Genomic DNA, 10097 nt, shown 5'->3' with positions numbered 1-10097 from the left:
GGGGCGGAGGCGCCCGCAGCCCAGCCTGCGGCCCAGGGAGGGGGAGGGGAGGGGTCACCCGGGGTCACCCCACATCCCGCCGCTGCCTTCCGCGACTCCCGTCCCCTCCCCGAGCTCGGCCTGCTGCTCGCGAGCTCCCCACTGTCCTGCAGGCGCTCGGCTTCTTCACACTGGCTCGGCCAGGGCCGCACTAGCACCCCAGAGCAAGGTAAGAAAAAGCAGGAGGTGTCGGGCGTGTTGTTTCAAAACACAACGGAGCCGGTCCCGAGACCGTCAAACTGCGGGTGGACCGGGGAGAAGCGGGGAACCCAGCCGGCCCCCGCTCTGGCCTGACCGGCCTCTTCGACCCCAGACCTCACTCTCTGGGGCCACCAACCCTCTCTCAAGCCTGCTCTAGGCCCCAGAAGACCCGACAAAGTGGCAAAAGGGTCAGTAGCTTGTAGAAAGCCCCGTTGGAGCAGCGAACCCACGTTGGAACCGCAAAGGCCCTGTTTTTCCATTCTTGAGATACTTTTAGGATAATGGTCTCCAGTTCCATCCAAGTTGCTGGGAAAGACATTATTTCGTTCTTTTTTATGAATGAGTAGTGCTTCATGGTGTGTGTGTGTGTGTGTGTGTGTGTATACACCGCATTATCTTCATCCACTCATTAGTTGATGGGCACTTAGGTTGATTCCAAAAATTTCATTTTCATATTAACTTTTTAATTTTATCTTTATTTTTTTCTCTCCTCTATGAAACAGCAGTATATTTGAAAGCAGGGAGAATGTTCCCAACATAATGCCTAGCGACACATTTCCAGTGGCTACCAATGTCAGGATCTGTGATAAGCACTTTACTTTCTAAAGCGCTCAGAATAACCCTGCTATGTAGGTATGATTATTATCACCAAATCACAGATAAGAAAATAGGGATTAGAGAAAAATTAAGCCCAACTGATTCTAAATGCAGAGAGGTTGTACACTAGGTTTCCCCACGTGATTCCCAAGTGACTTAATCGAGAAATAAGAAAAAAAATAGGCTTCAAGTTTCGTGAAACATCAGTCACATGAGAATAATGGAAAGGAAAAAGGAATGTAAAAGAAACATAATGACGGAGGGAAAAGGGAGAAAATATATGGGAGAATCAGAAAATAGAGAAGATTGTTGAGAAAAGAGAATGTATTACTGTATTTATTTATTAAGTATATTGTTAAGCTTCTAGGTTCTGAGATGAAAGATTTATATATTATCTATGCAGATAATATATAAATAATAGATAATATATTTATATTATTATCATATAATGATAGACAAATTATTTAGATATAGTTAACCATGAAGGTGGCACATTCATACCTGACATGACAGATAGAAACAGAAAGCGACGTAAGAGGTGAGAGAAACACAAGGACACCGTAGAATGGACTGGTTGTGGAGAGATCTTAACAGCCTGGAGAAGTTACGGGACTTCCCGAAGCAAAGATGTGGGAGTCGTACAGATCAGGAAAATGGGGCTGGGCATAGTTGAGTGCCTGGAGAAAGGCTGAGGGGACTCTAAGTTGAACTTCTAGGGTGAGGAGTTGGGTGGAAGTTAATTCCAAAGGAGGCACTCAGGAGGGTCTGATCATGCAAAGTCTGGGTTTTACAGATTCATCCTTTTAACACAGGGGGATGCTTCTGAAATGTGTTGGAGCAGACCTTTCCTTTGGGACGATTATCAGGACAGGGGACACAGGGTCCATTAGAGAGGAGAGTTACAGAGAAGTGAGGGAAGACCCTGGAAGCTCATGGCTGGTTTAGCCATAAGGTAAACCAGGGCCTGGGACCAGAGAAATTCCAGTAGGAAGAGGAAATAAGAGGTAATAGAAATCAGAAGTATAGGAAAAGGAAACATTTTAAAGCTCTGATTTTTATCTTTGGGCAAGCTTGTGTGTGTAGAGAGTAAGGATTTTTTTCTGTAGTGAGTAATGAAAGGGAATAGCATGAAAACTCATCCTGGAGGGCTAAGATAGTTTGGTGTAGAGTTTTTCACCCTATATACCCCTTCACGACCCAGGGTACACATGAACTTCAGAGTACAGTGTGGCAGGATGGGCAAGGGTGCACGGACTTGGTGTGGGTCTGCGTGCTAGCTCCGTCTCTCACCCGCTGGGTGGCCAGGGCCTGTGGTTTAACCTCTCTGTGCCTCAGCCAGTTCTGCATGTAAAATGAGGGTGTTCACTGTGTGGCTGTTGTGAGATGACCATGTAAGCCTGCGAAGCGCAGAGCACTGTGCTGGTCTCAGCGAATGCAGAGCTCTGGCACCCAGTATCTAGACACAGGCCTGCAGTTCCATCATTGTGTTCATCAGCAGACACACTCAGACAGCTTGGGCTGTGCGTGTCACGTTGTAAAAGTTGGCTTCCTAGTTATTCCTACAGTGCAGCCTATAGTACTGATTTCCTGAAGAGCAAGAATGCCTCTTATTTCTCCCCTTGAGTGAAAGATATGAATGCAAGATAAGAATTGGCCTTTTGAAACTTTTTTTGGGTGACGGGAATGGTGCTGTAAATGTAAATGAAGACATGTCCTTTGAATTTACAGGCATGTCTTCCTGAAGATGTGAAACTGTAGCTAATTGCATTTTTCTTGGTTTTAGATACCAGAGTGCATAAATAAGATGTGCAAGTGAAAGTTGCTAAGGGCTCTATAATCTCTTTTAAGGTGATTGTCCTTGCCAAAGCGATCACTGTTCTAGGTGGAGATTAGTTCTACTGATCTAAAACCATGCCTAACCTGGCTCTAATGTAGGAACCAAAGGTCACCATTCTCTCTACCCTCACTTTGAGCAGAGGCTTGTGTGTTAGTGAGAAGCCTGCTGCTGCTACTTCCTACGATATGAGTATGCTTTAACTGGATTTAATGTTCTTGAAATGTAAATGGATGGAAATACAGCTTCACAGATGTATGCACATAAAGGAGTCTTCTATACTTGTTGAGGACACAGTGAACACACACGCATACACACACACATACGTTTAGAGCAGTTCCCTTAATAAATCTGACAGCTACTTGGTTATGGAAAACATGAATTGTGAGGTGACAGTACAGCCTGTCCTGCCCTATAAACCTCTGGAGTACAAAGAACATTGAATATTATATTTATACTGCCTATGTTTGTAACTATACTTATTATCATGCCATTACTCAGTTATTATGCATCATAATGTGCCCTGTGCCACCATGAATAGGCATGAATCAGCCCTTCCCATTGTGGTAGTATTATTTTTTTAGGACACTCCCGTGCATTCCATTCATCTGGTACAATTTTCTGGGCTCTGACTATTGCTGACAGCTGTTAGAACATCAGTCTGCCTGATCAATTTATTCTCCAAAAGCCTTTCACCCAGGTTGGGTCTGCAAAGCACCAGCACGTCTAACAACCTGATCAAAAAGCCTTCAGCAGAGTGTATAGCAGCAACAGACAGACAGGCGGATACACAAGGAAAGCAGCTATCCTAAAGCAAATAGAAACATTTCCTGGGGAAAATGAGAGGGTTGTCAGGAGATGCTTTTACCTGAGTGACACTGTGGTCCTACTGCTCTCTGCCACTAGCGGCAGAGCCCAGGGTGTGGGAGTGACCTCGATTCCAAGGCCATGACAAGGGTCCCATTTAAACAAGGTCAGAGTTTTCAAGTTGCATATTTTACATCTCCAAACAACGAGGAACCAGGGAGCACAGTACAGAGGAAACAAACAACAAAATGAATATTGTTCAACCTGGTTGCCCAATTTAACATGTTCATATTGCATTTTTAGTCTTGGGAAATTTTTCCAATATAAAACAATAAACTAAAAATCTTTTTAGAGGAGACTAAATGTCGAAACACTGGTTACATGAGAACTAGGGAGGATTCACTCTAGAATATTAAAGTATGTCTGTTCAGAAAAATACATTTATATTCTAATGGCACCAACTTCAAATCCCTTTACTACACTGAGCCAGAGTTTCCTGATTTCTTTAATAAGGTTATTTTAAATAGAGAAATTTTAAAAATGCATATTAATCTATAAAATGCTACCCAAAGACAAGTCCTCAAATAGGTTAGGTTAATTTGCTGAAGTCCAATACCAGTAAAGGGCTGAATAATCCTTCCGTAAAATTCCCATAGAAAGTTCTTCCTGACTGTAAAGCTTGAGATCATGGCTCTTCCTCACTGTCACAGGAATGTGATTTTAGTATTTGTATCCAATTTGGAGTTAGCTCAAGCCATTAGTTAGTTATTTTGCATTCTTTATCTAAGCACGTTCCCTCACTACCACCTTTCTCTATTTCTCTTGGTTCTATTCTATCTATAGAGATCACTAAAAAGTGGCAAGATACGATGTTGAAAATGTATTACCAAATTAGGTAGTCCGTACTCTCTCAATATTAGCTCTTCGATCCCCTGGAGGCACCTGGGGTCAGTCTCTCCTGCCTCTCCATATAGAGCATTGAGTACTGAGCGATTGTGTATCTCTTGGTGTTCAAAAATGTCCACTAATGAAATATTACTGGACATGTGCTCAGACTTCCTGTGGGTGATGTGACACAAAAGACAGCTCCCCCCCAAAATGTCCTTCCTAGGGGAGACGCGGTGCCGCTGCGGGCTCGCCCTGCCGTGCGCCGGGCTTGGTGGGAAGGCCCGTTCTCCAGGCCGCGCTTTTCGTCTCCGCCATGTCGGGAGGTGGCGTGATTCGTGGCCCGGCAGGGAACAACGATCGCCGCATCTACGTGGGTGACTTACCTCCAGACATCCGAACCAAGGACACTGAGGACGCGTTCTACAAATACGGCGCTACCCGAGACTTCGATCTCAAGAATCGCCGCGGAGGACCGCCCTTCGCCTTGGTTGAGTTCGAGGGCCCGAGAGATGCGGGAGACGCGGGGCACGGTCGCGACGGCTGGTTTCCACGGACACCGTCTGCTGTTGGAGTTTCCTGGAAGGGCCGTGGTTCGGGCCGAGGCGGCGGCGGCGGGGGCGGAGGTGGCGGAGCTCCCCAGGCCGCTATGGCGCCCCCGTCCGGGCGTTCCGAAGACAGGGTGGGTGTCTCTGGACTGCCTCCAAGTGGAAGCTGGCAGCATTTAGAGGGTCACACGCGGGAAGCAGGTGATGTATGTTATGGTGATGTTTACCGAGATGGCACTGGGGTCGTGGAGTTTGTACGGAAAGAAGATATGACCTGTGCAGTTCGAAAACTGGATAACACTAAGTTTAGATCTCATGAGGGAGAAACTGCCTACACCCGGGTTAAAGTTGATGGGCCCAGAAGTGCAAGTTATGGAAGATCTCGATCTGGAAGCCGTAGTCGTAGCAGAAGCCGTAGCAGAAGCAACAGCAGGGGTCGCAGTTACTCCCAAACGTCATAGCAGATCTCGCTCTCGTACATAAGATGATTGGTGACACTTTTTGTAGAACCCATGCTGTTTACAGTTTTCCTTTACTGAGTACAATCTTTTCATTTTTTAATTCAAACTATTTTGTTCAGAATGGGCTAAAGCATTGAATTGCATTCTTGTGTAATATCCCCTTGCTCCTAACATCTACATTCCCCTTATGTCTTTGATAAATTGTATTTTAAGTGATGTCATAGACAGGATTGTTTAAATTTAGTTAACTCTCCATGCTCTTCAGACTGTGATTATGTAAATGTCTCCTGCTCTGGTTCGTGTGAACTGGGATGTTGGGGGTGTTTGTGGTTATCTTACCTGGGGAAGTTCTTATGTTTATTTTGCTTTTCATGTGTCTTTCTGTAGACATATATGAAGAGATGGATTAAGAATGCTTTGTATTGAGGATTGTGGAGCACATTTCAATCATTTTAGGAATTTCAAAAGGAGGATTGAGGAGGATCAGATCAGTAATGGAGGCAATGGTATGACTCCAAGTGCTATTGTCACAGATGAAATTGGCAGTATTGACCTTATACTAAAAGGCAAGGGTTAAAAATGATTACATTCATGTACCTTAAAATACTTGAACATTTATACAGTTACCTTTAGCTACAATTGCTTTCCTCTTTAAGCCTGGCAATTGTGGCAAAATTGCCCATTTTGTAACAATTTATTTTGCCCTCTTCCCCCCATTTGTGTTTTAATAGGGACTAGTGTGGGAAGAACTGGCTAATTTGTCACAGTACTTAGTTGCAACTGTTAATGTGTGACCTGCTGTTGGTGTACATGTGGGTACAGAGTGTCTTTAATTCCAGCGAGACAGAGTATAATATCAATACTGCTAAATATTCATGTCCTCTGTTTGACTGATAGAGCGTTGCTATTTCATTGTTTTAAGACAAAATGAAAGCAAAATACAGAATTCCAATGTATCGGTGTAGATAATCTAGTTGAGAATACTTTTTAAGTCTCACCTTCCCCTTTAAACTAATATTCATAATTGACTCACATGTTTAAAACACTTTAATTTACAAATTAAATTGCAAGACGGGAGTATTAGATTTAGTTTAGACTTAGGTGGGTAGCAATACCAGTAAACTTTTCAACTACATAACTTTTTGCAACCACAAAACCTATAATACGCTGTACAGTAACAAGCGTTGGCATTATCAGTTGAACTGTAAATATAAAATGCTTCTTCCAATTAGTCTCTGTGATTAAGTTTCTAGAAATTTATCTGAACACCATTCGGAAACTTGTTTTGGGGAATTTGATAGTTATTGATGTACATCTGTTAAACTGATGACAGACATAACTCATCATTCCCCAGAAACCTTTTTTGATTAAAGTGTCTAACATTTTGCCTCCTCTTTTTTGGTTTTGCTGGTTATAAAGATTTGGATTGGAGAGGGCTCACTGGATCCCAATCCTTGGAGCTGGATCATTGGATTCAAATCATAATGTGGATAGGATAGGGAGGATGAATTACAAGGATTCATGGAGTGGGATCAGATTACCAGGAACACAGGAGTGGATTCCTGCCCCAGCCAAACCACATTCGTGTGGATTTTTTTTATTCAACTTAATTGGCTATTCCAAAGATTTTTTTTTTTTCCTATTTTTGACGATTGGAGTCCTTAAGGTGCACGATGGAATTGTGTTTTGCATTTTTTGGTAAAAGGAGCAAAGTGAGGACCCGGAGATGTACATTGGAGCAATCTTCTTGGAAGGATTCAGCATGAGTAGATGGTAAACATTTAAAGGGGAAAGGGGGGGTTTGTTTAAAATAGTAAATCAGTAAGTCACTTCTAAATTTAAAGAAAACAAAATTGGAGTTGAAGAATAAGTAGGTTTCCAATTGGCTATTGCCGTTTTTCTTTGAAAAAAATAAACATTTTTTAAAAAACTAAAAAAAAAGTCCTTCTACACAATATTATGTCACCGAATTAATATTCTGTGACTCTACACATTTATAATGTCACCTTTACTATTCATTGTGTTCACACATACACAGTTCAGTTTCTAGAGCCTCTAATTTCTTTGTTGATTTTCTGATTTCTGAACACAGTTTTAATTATTTTAACATGAGATGTATTTTGATAAATAGTAGGAAAAACGTCACGTGTGACTTTTCTCTTGCTTAAAAATGCTTCTTATTCATTTTCTCTTCAGTATGAAATTCCCCCCTTCCTGATATTTAGTAACTTCATCCATTCTATCTATTCCACGTGACTTTCTCCCTATCTATTAGGCCTCTTCTGTATTCATTTTTTATTTTATCTAGCTTAGGGAAAATAGAGTCTATTATTTACCATTTCTTCTCTTCTACTATTACTCAAAACTGAGTTTCTCCAAGTATGGGCATTGAACTATTGCCTCTGAATTACTTGGGGTACTTGTTAAAATGCAGATTCCTGGGTCCCGTCCAATCTGGAATGAATGGGGCCTTGAAATCTGCATATTTAATATGCACCTCTATGTATACCCTCATGTGACAGCCACTTCCCTAGCTTCTCCGTCCCATTGTGCGTGGTATCACTCTCACAGCCCTGGCTTGGATGAATCTGCCTCTCTGTTTTCTTCCGGCCTGTGACTAACCAGTCAGGGCAAGTGGCCTGAACATTCTCCACAGTCCACCTCAACAGAAGCCCAGCACCACTGGCATCTCTGACACCGACGTCAGCATCTGCCACACATTCCCCTGTCAGCAGAGACCCAAGTGTTTGGTCCCAACCAGTACCTCATTACACTTACGTTGGATTTCCTTATATGGGCCCTTGTTGGGATGCCCTAGCTTATCAAACATGATCTCAATGGCTCTGAAGCTCAAAGAGAAATGGTTTGGATACCACCTCCCTTCTACACAAATGGCTCTTTTGTATCTCTGTAAATCTGCAAATGTGAAATAGACATATATGTGAGAAGCATTCTCATCCGCTGGACCACCAATAAGGCAAATATTTGTACTCATCCCCTGAACCTTATATCGCTTGGGTTGGACACTTGCCTTATATCTCTATAATGGGAGGGACTTCCCAAGTGGTTCATGATAGAGAAAAAGGGATGTTCCCCCGTGCAAATTGATTTAACTTTTAAGGATTTAATATTGCTAGTAACTTCAGGATTATTTTTTTAAAAATTAAACTTCTTCTTTGCATAAGAAAGACACTAAGGATGGTACCAAAATTTTAGCTAAGTTATTTGGGAGTGATGAAAATCATTATTTTTATGAAATAACATTTATTAATTTTCTAATTAGAAGGAAGAAAGATTGTATTTATCCATTTAATAAATTTGATGAAGAGCGGTGAGTTCATCAGCCTGCTGTGTCAGCAGAGGAGTGCTTTAGCGCCATGGTCCCCAACTCCCCAGGCGGTGGACTGGTACCGGTCCGTGGCCTATTAGGAACTGGGCTGCACAGCAGGAGGTGGGGGGGTGAGCAACTGAAGCTTCATCGGTATTTACAGCTGCTCCCCATCACTGGCATCACCACCTGATCTCCGTCTCCGCCACCCTGCCACCGTCTGTGAAAAAATTGTCTTTTGTGAAACTGGTCCCTGGCGCCAAAATGCTTGGGGACCACTGCTTTAGCATATGGTCCTGGGCACAGTTAACAGCAGGAGAACAATTTTGGTGCTGTGGGAAGACGTGTCCAACAGGGGCCAGGGCACAGTGTAAGAGAGCTGTGGATAGACTGTGGGACTTAATAATTCCTGAAGGCGTACTTAGCCTGTAAATTATCCTTTAAATTGCCTTCTCAAGCATGGAAAAGACAAGTTGGGGTCTTATAGCCAAGGAGGATAAGGATGATCTATTCTGCTTAATGAAATTCCAGAAAGTAGAATTTTCATCTTAAATATTTCCTGGCTCCACTTTCTTCCTACCATCTCAAACTGAGTTTAGAACTCTGAATACAACTCATTATAGATTCTGTGTCTATGTACAAATCATTACATCTGCCTTATCTAGAAGCTTGGTGATAACTTCATTTAGTGTTACAGGAGAACCCGTATAGGGGCCTCCCTTGACTTAACCATTCTGTGGCAAATATTCTTCACAATCCACTTTAACCCATAAATGGGTTAAAGAATAACTATCACTCAAAACTCAAAAAAAAAAAAAAAAGTCATTCTGTGGCCTAAAATACCCCAATGATTTCCCATTGCATTTGGAATAAAATCTAAGTTGTTTACCCTGACCTATGAAGCAGTGGGTCATTCCATCCCTCCTACCTTCCCTAGTTTATCTTATGCCCGTCCCCTTCTCTGCCATCCTCATGGACAGGCTGAACATCCACAGCACAGGAGGAAAACAGGCCATATACACAAAAGGTCAGCTTTGGTCTAAAGATTATTCCTGGTTGCTTTATATATAGCTATATTAATAATAAGGAACTTACCCCCTTTGAATTCCAAACAAGGTAAAAGAAGTTGCAACTCAGTGTCATAGCAGATGTAAAATTTCTGCCTGGGGAGCATCAATGAAAGTGGTTATAAAATGCATCTCAGCTGGGCGAACTGGCTTAAGCCTGTAATTCTAGCACTCTGGGAGGCTAAGGCCAGAGGATCGCTTGAGGTCAGGAGTTTGAGACCAGCCTGAGCAAGAGCGAGACCCTGTCTCTAACAAAAATAGAAAAGATTATCTGGGTGTGGTGGCATGTGCCTGTAGTCCCAGCTACTTGGGAGGTTGAGGCAGGAGGAT

General features: G+C 42.6%; 1 protein-coding gene and 1 pseudogene across 1 annotated transcript in view; both read left to right on the top strand.

Moving 5' to 3' along the window:
• LOC105816401 (zinc finger protein 658B-like) overlaps window positions 1-10097 on the top strand; it is a 550416-nt gene that overhangs the window by 354550 nt on the left and 185769 nt on the right. The gene's annotated exons all lie outside the window — the stretch shown is intronic.
• Window positions 4665-5372, top strand: LOC105816397 (annotated as a pseudogene).

This window comes from Propithecus coquereli, unplaced genomic scaffold, assembly GCF_000956105.1.
Source record: "Propithecus coquereli isolate 6110/MARCELLA unplaced genomic scaffold, Pcoq_1.0 Scaffold370, whole genome shotgun sequence".
Taxonomy (NCBI): domain Eukaryota; kingdom Metazoa; phylum Chordata; class Mammalia; order Primates; family Indriidae; genus Propithecus; species Propithecus coquereli.
This window is presented reverse-complemented; position numbering and strand designations above follow the sequence as displayed.